The sequence below is a fragment of the Rattus norvegicus genome, chromosome 5, assembly GCF_036323735.1.
Source record: "Rattus norvegicus strain BN/NHsdMcwi chromosome 5, GRCr8, whole genome shotgun sequence".
Lineage (NCBI taxonomy): Eukaryota > Metazoa > Chordata > Mammalia > Rodentia > Muridae > Rattus > Rattus norvegicus.
Window position 1 is genome coordinate 4,972,698 of NC_086023.1, and position 10,925 is coordinate 4,983,622.

Genomic DNA, 10,925 nt, shown 5'->3' on the forward strand with positions numbered 1-10,925 from the left:
AGTGTTGTTTTTTGTACCAATTTCAACTTTAAGATATTAAGTACAATCACATCGGAATTCCTTTTTTCTCAGAAGTTTTGATAATGTCACCTACAATTAAGCAAGAGGAGAATCCTTAATGAATTTCTCTAAAATACATTTGCATGCCAGATAAAATATTACCTCTAGAATGAGAATATTAGAAAAATGCTTGTTTCCGTGTTACTGCATTGAAAATGTAATTTATACCCCTTTGTCATTTTCAAAATGCAGATGTTCATAGTATACATATTAGATTATGTGGACTATTAATAATAATAAAAGTTTCTAACAATAATTGAAGAACAGAGCCAGTACTTTGAGACAATAATGCTTCTGTCACCTTTAATGTATATAGTTTTTGCTATAGGGACACAATGATTTCTACATCTGAAAGTCTAAATGCTCTACAGCTCATGCTTTCTGGTTTCAAGAAGTGAAAACTTCAGTAATAGCTTTTAACTTCAAAATCAAAATGAAAACAAAATGCATGAACAGAAAGAACAGAAGGAAAATAAAAGAAGGGAAGGAAGAAAGCATGGAAGGAAGGAACGAAGGAAGAAACAAAGGAAGGAAGTAAGGAAGGGAACAAGAAGAAACAGGAAGAGATTTGGTAAGTTGCTCATTTGACAGGCTACATTCCAGTATGGAAGACACCCTTGGATGAGTTCCAAAACTGTACAAGATCAGGCATGGTTGTTCGCATCTATAATTTATTGGTGAATATCAGACATTCAAAGACATCACTGGATATATAGTGAGCTTCAGGCAAGTCTGGGGTTTATGAGACCCTGTGGTAAAAAGAGAGAGAGAGAGAGAGAGAGGGAAGGAGCTAGGGACCTAGGGGTAGAGGAAGAAAGGAAGGACTGACTTCGAGCCATAGCGACTGAAGATGGCAGCCACCACAGGCTCGGGAGTAAAAGTCCTTTGAGATTTCCAACTGTTGGAAGGGCTGGAAGAAGGCCAGAAAAGAGTAGGCGACAGCACAGTTAGCTAGGGTCTGGAGGAAGATGAGGACATGACACTCACAAGATGGACAGGCATGATAATTGGGCCTCCACGAACAATTTATGAAAACCGAATATGCAGCCTTACGATAGAGTGTGGGCCACTCTAGTATCCAGAAGCATCCCAGTGTGTGAGAATTGTAACAAGAGTCAATATGCATGGCAGTGCTTGCAAAGTGACAGAATTCCCACAGCATCAAAGCCATCCTGCAGGAACTGAGGTGCTTGATGATGTCAAAAGAGAACATGAAGCTGCCACAGCCACCAGAAGGACAGTGTTACAGCCATTAGTCACCAAGGCCCGGCTTCCCTTCCCCATCCAACACAAGTCGTCATTTTCCACAGTAGTGAATTTTCTAGATCCATCTGTAGACCTCGAAATACTGGAGAGGAAGCCCCACTTAGACTTCATCCTGAGACACTGCTCTGATACTAACTTCTTGTCCATTTGAAATACCTAAGTTGTGCTGTGTAACATCATCTGTCGAGTATAACCACTGTCTGCCTGGTTGAACTTATGGGATCAATAAGGTGTGTTGAAATCGGTTTCCTTTGGGAGCAGTAAGCACAGCTAATGCAACTGTGGACAGACACTTCTCACACAATCACCTGCTGCTGGCACTTGGCCTGGGTATGCCTTTGCCTGCCCCACCTCTCGGATTTGAGAGTGAGCAAAGGGAGTCGTTCTCTTTCCCTGTGGGTGTGCTATCAATTCCATTACCGTTTCCAAACAGCTGGGTGTGAGTCTAATTAAGGTTTTCTTCAGTCATTTGCCATGAGCCAGAGCACTGAAAGGACAGCAAGGGATATTCACACTGAAATCATCACTCACTGATTTCAGGCAGAAAATTTGTCCCCCCCACCCCCCCAAAGAGGCACTGCCTGGCTCAGCACTGAAGCAAAGCATGCTAGGGCAGCAGCAGTATTTCCCTGACAGACCTTCAGGGACATGCATATTCTCCAGCCCCACTCCATCCCCTCTTAGCTAGCTCCTGTCCATCTCTCCCCCTTCCCCCACATACAGGGAGTAGGCCTCCTGTGTGTGTGTGGTGGTGGGGGGGGGGAGATGGAAATATCTCTTGAGAGTTCGGGTCTCCCAAACAAATATTTAACTAGAAACTTCATTTATTTCCTTTATTTCATTGAGCATACAGTGGAAGAGGGAAAAGGAACAAGGAAACTAGGCCAACTGGTAGAGCTCCGTTCATTTTGTTTCAAAAAGGAAAAGTCAAAGAAACAACACTACCTGGTTTTCGTGAAAGGAACAGAATGGTAAAAGTTGAAACATCGGCTCGCCACGTAATACTTTGGCTTTTAATAAAAGGGCCAACAGATCTACCTCCTATTTGGTAAAAAAGAGAATAAAAACCCACAAAAACGTTCTGTCAGCCAACTTCCCTTTAAACCTCTGTTAAACAGGAAGACTGTTTTTTTGAAACATCATTTTAAATATTTAAATATGTATTTGTGTGTCTCTGTGTGTGTGAGTGCCTGTGTGTGTATGTGTGTCTGTTTGTCTGTCTGTCTGTCTATCTGTCTGTCAGTGTCTTCTGTATGGAGAGGATGAGCTGTAATACTCAGGGCAGTGTGGTCCAGGGCCCATGGGTGATGCCACACCGCCTCCCCAGTCACCTTCCCTGCACGGCCTTCCCAGAGGTCCCATAGCCGGTTTTGGCCCACCACCAAGGTGGAAGGACGCCCAGCGGAGACCAGTCACCGACTGGGGGTGGGGGGCGATCACCCACCAAACCTACCCCGGATCCCACCCAGGCGCCCCACCGCATCCCGCGCCCGCCGCCGGAGTGCCCGCCGACCCCCCCCCCACCGTTGGGAGGAGCGGGGATGGCGACAGCGGGACGCGTGGAAGGGGAAGAAAGTCGCGCGGGTGGAGGGGTTGGGAGGAACAGGGAGCGGGAAAGATCCACTGGGATCACTGACACAGCCAAAGGTGCGCCGCCGGGTTGAATCCTCAGGGCGGACTGCGCTGGCCCCACCCGTTTACCTCTTAACGGTTTCACGCCCTCTTGAACTCTCTCTTCAAAGTTCTTTTCAACTTTTCCTTACTGTACTAGTTGGCTATTGGTCTCGTGCCGGTATTTAGCCTTAAATGGAGTTTACCACCCGCTTTGGGCTGCATTCCCAAGCAACCCGACTCTGGGAAGACCCGGGCCCGGCCCGCCTGTGTCTGCTACCGGCCTCACACCATCCATGGGCTGGGCCTCGATCCGAAGGACTTGGGCCCCCCACGAGCGGCAGCGGGGAGTGGGTCTTCCGTATGCCACATTTCCCACGCCACAGCTCTTCCCTGTTCACTTGCCATTACTGAGGGAATCCTGGTTAGTTTCTTTTCCTCCGCTGACTAATAAGCTTAAATTCAGCGGGTCATCAAGTCTGATCTGAGGTCACAGTCGAGAGGGGAAGGAGGAAAGGAGGGCGCGCGCGCTGCCTCCGGCGGACAGAAGGAGAGGAGAGCAAGAGGGTGCCGGGGTCCCAGGCCGGGGCCTGCGACCTCTCTACCCCGGCCAGCTCCCACATCCCGGGGTCAAGTCGCGTCAGCTCTTGGACGCCGCGGCGTCCCGCTGGCTGGCACCCGAGCGGTTGGCCCCCATCAGAGGAAGGGGGGAGGAGAGGTACCTGAGACAGGCCCTGTGGGTGCAGTATGGTCCCCACCTGGCTGACACTTGCAGGTCGCTCTCTCTACGTGCACTGGCGGGTGTACGGTTGCGGTGGATGCACGGACCCAGTGGGAAGGGCCCGCCTCCCACCAGACCGGAGGCACGATGACCGACCCCGGGGACGCGGCCCCTCTCGCGTCCAGGCACCCGACCAGCCCACACCGACGCGTCCACACGGTGAGGAGAGCGGGCGAGGACAGGAGCGGGAGCAGCAGAGCGAGCAGGAAGGAGCCACGAGGAGGGTGGCCGGCGCACGGCGCCAGTGGATGGGGAGGATGAGGCCCGCCCAGAACCACCGGGCGAGGACGACCGCCGGACACCGCCCACGTCTGTACTTCGGGAGACAGAGGACCTAGGGGAGAGGCCCTGCGAGCAGAGTCCTAGCCGCGCGACGCGCCCATTCCCCCCACCCCCCCACCCTCGCAGCGGCAGCGAAACTGCAGGGGGGCGGCAATTGATCCTCAAGTGACTCTCAGATAGGTGTAGTCCAGGGAGGAACCCGGGGCCTCAAGTGTGTTCATAGTGTCCATGATCAATGTGTCCTGCAATTCCCATTAATTCTTGCAGCTAGCTGCGTTCTTCATCGACGCACAAGCCAAGTGACCCACCTCTAAGAGTTGTATCGGTATCTGGGGTGTGAGCGGACTCGTATGGGTGCTAACAAGGGCACAAGCTCCCCCGCCCGCCCCTGCTGCACCGGAAGAGAGGGGCCAATGGCGAGGCGGTTCCACCTCAGGCCGGCCAGTGGGAAACTAAAGGATACATGTGAAAAGAAAAAAAGACAGGGTCGGGAACGGAAAGGCGGGACACACGGGACTTGGGACGCTGCGTACCCAGCACCCGGCGGCGTCAGGCAAGGGAGGCGAGGTTGGCGGCAGTGGAGGCGGAGGCGGGCACACGGAGGTGTGGATGGAGGCAGAGGAGGGAGGGAGAGAGAGAGAACGGAGGAGGTCCCTTGATGGACCAGACCCGACACCCTCCCCGCACCGCTCAGTAACAATCCCCGCTTTTCCCGAAAAGCTCACTTGGCCGGCCGGCTGTGGCACAGGCCACAATGGCGACCAGGACCCGGAGACACGCCTCCCGGTGAGAGGAGTGACTCACACAGGCCCAAGAAAGGACCAGACACCCCCTCGGCCTTCTACATTAATGATCCTTCCACCGGTTCACCTACAGAAACATTGTTACATCTTTTACTTCCTCTAGATAATCAAGTTCGACCATCTTCTCAGCCCTCCAACAGGGTCATGGGCTGATCAGGCCTCACTAAACTATCCAATCAGTAGTAGGGAAGGGCGGTTTGTACAAGGAGCAGGGACTTAATCAACGCAAGCTTATGATACACACTTACTGGGAATTCCTCTTTCATGGGGAATAATTGTAATCCCCATCTCCATCATGAATGCGGTTCAATGGGTTACCCACGCCTGCAGGTGTAGGGTAGGCACATGCTGAGCCAGTCAGTGTGGCCCGCATGCAGCCCAGGACATCTAAGGGCATCACAGACCTGTTATTGCTCAATCTCAGGAGGCTGAACACCACTTGTACCTCTAAGAAGTTGGGGGAGGCTGACCTCTCGGGCGTCGCATAACTAGTTAGCATGCCAGAGTCTTCTTCCTTATCAGAATTAACCAGACATATCGCTCCATCAACTAAGAACAGCCATGAACCACCACCCACGGAATCAAGAAAGAGCTATCAATCTGTCAATCCTGTCTGTGTCCGGGCTGGGTGAGGATTCCTGTGTTGAGTCAAATTAAGCTGCAGGCTCCACTCCTGGTGGTGCCTTTCTGTCAATTCCCTTAAGTTTCAGCTACCATACTCCCCCGGAACCCAAAGACTTTGGTTTCCCAGAAGATGCTTGACTATCATGGGAATAACGCTCCTGCATCACCAGTTGCCATTTGTTTAGTTATGTACCCCCATTTGTTTTTCTTTTGCTTTCTCCATTTCTCTTTCTTTTTCTTTCATTGGGGGAGGGTTTTTTTTTTAATTCACATTTTAAATATGATTTTCCTGATTTGCCCTCTAGAAACCGGCTATTATTTCCCCTCATGCCTCCTGTTCTGAGGTCAGTTCCTCACTCACCCACTCACTCCTTCCAACCTGCCCATTCTGACAGTTCCCTACACTGGGGCATCAAGCCTTGACAGGACCAAGGGCATTTGCTCCCATTGGTGCCGTTTAGTCCATGGAAGATCGAGGGCAGGGGTTTGGTTGGTTGATATTGTTCTTCTTATGGGGTGGCAAACCCCTTCAACTACTTCAGTTCTTTCTGTAACTTCACTTTTTGGAACCTTGTTCGCAGTTCAATGCTTGACTGCAAGCATTCTCTCTCCCTTCTTCCCTCCCTCTCTTCTTCCCTCCCTCCTCACACCGCTCTATGTTTGTATGTTTGTGTGTTTGTGTGTTTGTGTGTCTCTGTATATGTGTGTGTCTGTCTGTCTGTCTGTATGTCTTTCTTAGTGAATGTCACTTTTCTTTTCTTAGATAAAGTGATGAGATAAGAGTCTTACCCAAGCTATGCAAATAAGTCCTTTAGGCTGAGGCCAGAGTATTTTTTCCCCTCTGTTCTACTATTTATAGACCTAATACTAGGAGCTTCTAGCCTCCATGTAATCCAACCTTCAAAGCTGACTGATTCAATATGGTTTCTCTTGGCATCTTCATGAGTTGTTCTGCTTGGACTCACATTAACTTGGACAATGTGTTACAATCTTCTGGATCCTTCTAATTCTCCAGCTTTTTCTGTTTTCCCCAGTGAATAGTTTGTTCTCTTAGAACCCGAATCTGTAAAAACATGTCCAGAAAACTTCCGTAAACACATGCCACACACCACAACTTCTCTTTCTTGCTCTATTTCTCTCTGTCTTTCTTTTGTCTATTTTTGTCTCTCTTTCTCTACTCTTGTGCATTCTCTTATTCCTAAGCTGTTCTTATGTGAATTGGGCATATTTTATCTGTGATACATTCTGTCACTTTTTTCTTTGAATTACTACTTTATCTGGCCCTCAATTATATGACACTTTCAAACATGACTACTTCCTTATATAAACTAACCTTACAATGTACAATCATTTTGCTAATATTTATCTACCTAGTTCTTACCTGGACCTATTGGTTGTAAAGAATTAACCTTTCAGGATGCCTATATTTATGGCAGAATCTTTCTGACCTTTCATATATGATGTCCTGTGTTTCAAAGATGAGGGTATTAGAATAAAATTATTCTACACATTTTCTAGAAGGTTAAAAGATTCAACTTAAGTCTTATTTTATGATCCCATTAGCACCCATCAGTCCAAAACACAAAATCACTAAAACAAATCCTAGGTGCATCAGGTAGGGTGGGAAGATATCCCATTGATTAAGCAGGCAGGAAATGTTAGAGAGACATGGGAAGAAGATTGTTTATTGGTCTATATTTATGGCTTGCTCAGCCTGTGTTTTTATAAAAGCTAGAACAATAAACCCAGGAGTGGGACAACCTACAGTGAGCTGGGCCCTCCAACAAAATTATTGATCAAGAAAGTGCCCACAGGCTTTTTCATTGGACAATCTTATGAAGAGTTTTTTCTCAGTTAAGATTTCTTCTTCCAAGTTATCTCTAGTTTTATATCACATTGATAAAAAACCTTCTTATATAGTTTGTAGGTGAGAGTTTGTGGGTGTATATCTCTAAGCTTATGTATTGAAGTGATATCATTAAAAATTTTACAAAGAATGGCTAATAAAAACCTGTGTGTGTGTGTTTCTTTAATCCAACAGGCTTTTGCCCGATTCTCAGTATCGTGTCAGTGCGGGCATTGGGCACCGACAGTGTATGTCAGTGAAATTATGTGTGTATATGTGGTTCTGCATGCCCACAGATATTATATGTATCATAATAGGGTATTAAAGAGGACAATGACTTAATCTAAAGAAATGCTTTAGATTGTAGCACACACCAGCAAGAAAACATTCCTTTTTTGGCATGGGGTAGCAATTGGGCTTGCAACAATAAATTATGAAATATACTAGGAAGAGTGAAATAGCTCAGTAGGTAAAGATATTTGTTGCCAAGGCATTTACCCTTGGTTTTGTCCTTGGGACATACACAATGGAAGGAGGAAATGAATCCCATAAATTGTACTCCGTCATCCACATGTGTGCAATCACATGCAGAAACAAGCAAATACTCAACTAAAAGAATCAGAAAATTAGAATTCTATAAATATAGGACTTAAAATATATGCATAAATTAAAGTAAGGAAATAGGTTGCCATGAGATATGGTAAGAATTCTGTAAAGCTGATACATACCCAGACTTAGACAAAGTATCCCTATACATATGTGTGTTCCGTTTCACCCCTTTCTGAAGCAAGAAAAAAATTACATACCTGGAATTTCTGCCTAGTATTACAGAGCAACAGAACATAATATTGAGAATTAAAAGAAGAATACATATATAGTTCATATGAAGGCAACTTCGTCTTGCAGAGATAACAACTCTGGATACTATAAGTTCAGACTCATGAACATGTACTACTCAGACTGATGAATCAAAAAACTTAAATATGGGGCATGTAGATTCCAGAGACTTTTCCACAGTGGAATTGTGTAACCAGGGTGACCAGACAATAGCACTTGTATTTGTATCACTTAGATTTATAGGGACCTTTCCATACATGGTGGAGGAATAGGCATCTACACTGACATGTAATATATGTAACTAGAGAAATAAAACAAAATGTTCTCCTTTATAACCAAATCAGGAATACGACTAGGAGATTCCAGGTTTCTTAGTCACATCGTGGAATAGAATCAAGTGACCTTGTTCCAATATGATATTCTTCATTCTTTCTGAGATATGAGGTAGAGGATGAAAGAAAATACCCCAACAACCTGGGTTTAGGGTAATATATTAGTTAAAAATGTCAAGTGTATGAGTCCAAGGGGATCTGACATCAATCAGGAGTCATGGAATACTTCCACTGGACTCTCCACAGTGGTTGCCTGTGCAGGATTTAGTTGCTGAATCAGCACTCATTTTTCAAATGTAGAAGACATCAAAATATAGACAAGAGGGATCATCCTCATATTCAGTTACAAAGCACCCCCACAAGTTTTCTATTGTCTTACTTGGAAAGGATAAATTTAAAAGAGTAAAACAATATTATTATACTCAAGGAAAAATCTTGTGTCAAAGAAACAAAACAACAATTAAAGGCAAAAGTCTATGTTTTTCCATAGAGTGACTATAAGGAAAAGAAGTACACTTTAAGCAGCAATTGTTATTATCTTCTTCAAATTTATGGAGCATGGATGTTATCAAATGAATGATAAGATAGAATAACAATGTAGGGTTAGAAGCTAATTGAGAGAGGAGCAGAAATTAAAATCAAAGCAGCTCAGAGCATCAAAGAAGCCTGTGGTAAAACCAAATCTGCAGCAACACAATTGTAAGCAATACCCATTAAAAAGTAAAAGACAATTCAAAGGCACATTAGTGTATATGATGGACACTTTTGTCAACTTGGATTTAGATGCCTCTAAATCTGGAGGGGTTTGTCTCCTATTGAGAAGGCAAAATGTTATTCCCCTTCAGAAATATGAAGTAGATTGAATAATTTTACCCTCTTTGTCCTAGTAAAAAAAATAAGGCCAGAAAATAATTTGAATTGTAAACGTGTGTGTGGGGGGCTGTTTCTTTATTAAATTATGTGTGAATATTTGCCTGCATAGGGTTGCCTGTGGAGGCTAGAAAAGGAAGGGTATTGGGTCCCTGAAACTTAAATTACCAGTTATTATGAGTCATCTTTTTCTTTGAATCTAACATGGGTCTTCTTCAAAAGTAGTACATATTCTTAACTTCTCCGTCAACTCTCCAGTCTCCTGTAAAAATGAGTTAAAAAAATGATTTCTGTTGCCTAAAGACAAGGAGGCTGAATGAATATAATGATTCTGAGGTTATTTTTAAAGATGAAATTCATTATGATAGACAATGGGCATACTACATCTAAAACTAAGAAGAGATAAAGTGCAAACAATAAGGAATAGTGTGCTGTATGAGAGATGTTGCAGGGTAAAAAATGACATGAAACTTTCTAAAGAGGTTTGAGTCTGCTTATAAGGTCGCAGTACTTTGTGTGTACATGTTTGTGTGGGGGCACATGTGTCTGCAGTTGCATGTCCACAGGTGTGAATAAGGAGGTCAAAGGTCAATACTGGGTATCATTCTCAGTCACTCTCTACTGTATTGATTTTGTGACATGGTCTCAAGCTGACCATGGAATTACCAATTTAGCTAGACTGGGGCTCTGTCAAGCCACAGAGTTTCTTTCTTCTCCATTTCACAGGCACCAGGATGATTAGCTTGGAACACAGTCCCATGACTTTTTACATGTTCTCTGGAGACTGCACTCAGATCCTCATGCATGTATCAGAAATAATTTAGCAGAGGTGCTACCTCTTTCTGGCAGTGGCCATGTAGCTGCTGCAAGGAATAGCATATGAGTGCTTCAGTGACAGGATTCTACTATGGCAAGTCCATGGAAACCACTTCTCAGTTGACAAGGTAAATTTGGTGGCCTTTATATTTAGTACCAAGTTTTCATGCTCTACAAGCTCTCCATTCCTTCATTGTACTGCATATAGTCATTATCAAAATTGTAGCACTTCATCAGTCATGGACAAGGCCATCTGGAGTCACAGAGACTAAGTCACTGTGGATGATTCTACATTTTTCTCAAAACTCTTTCAAGGGATAAAATGTTCTTCACCTCTTTTTGTATATATCAATCCTCCAAATGTTACCATAAATCCTGGGAATTTGAGACTTATAATCATATCTTTAGAGAAGTACCCAGTCACACTGAGCAAGTCTGTGTTAGTTGTGGAGAGAGGTAGGTCCTGCTTACATAACTGTTTTTAAGAAGCTATATCTGATCAGTAGAGACATGGAAAATGCAGAGATTATGTTGGATTGATAGAGACTTGAAAATGGCTCTTAGAATGATTACATCTTACAAAGATCTATATATTAGAAAGATGTCTAGAAGATCTGCTTTGCAAAATGAACTTGTCTGTCTGCAATTAAAAGGGAATTATGATAGGAGATAATAACTAGAGATAGTTTACCAACAAATGTTTAATTCAGCCTCTCACCAAGCATAACTATGTAACCATGTTTGCTACCAGACTAGTATGTCTTCCTGTTTATAGGACAAGCCTGGCCAGACATCTC

The 10,925-nt window shown here is 44.6% G+C and overlaps 1 pseudogene; it reads right to left on the reverse strand.

Moving 5' to 3' along the window:
- Positions 1-4,166: 4,166 nt before the first annotated feature.
- Positions 4,167-4,319, reverse strand: LOC120103191 (5.8S ribosomal RNA; annotated as a pseudogene).
- Between the last annotated feature and the right edge of the window lie 6,606 nt (positions 4,320-10,925).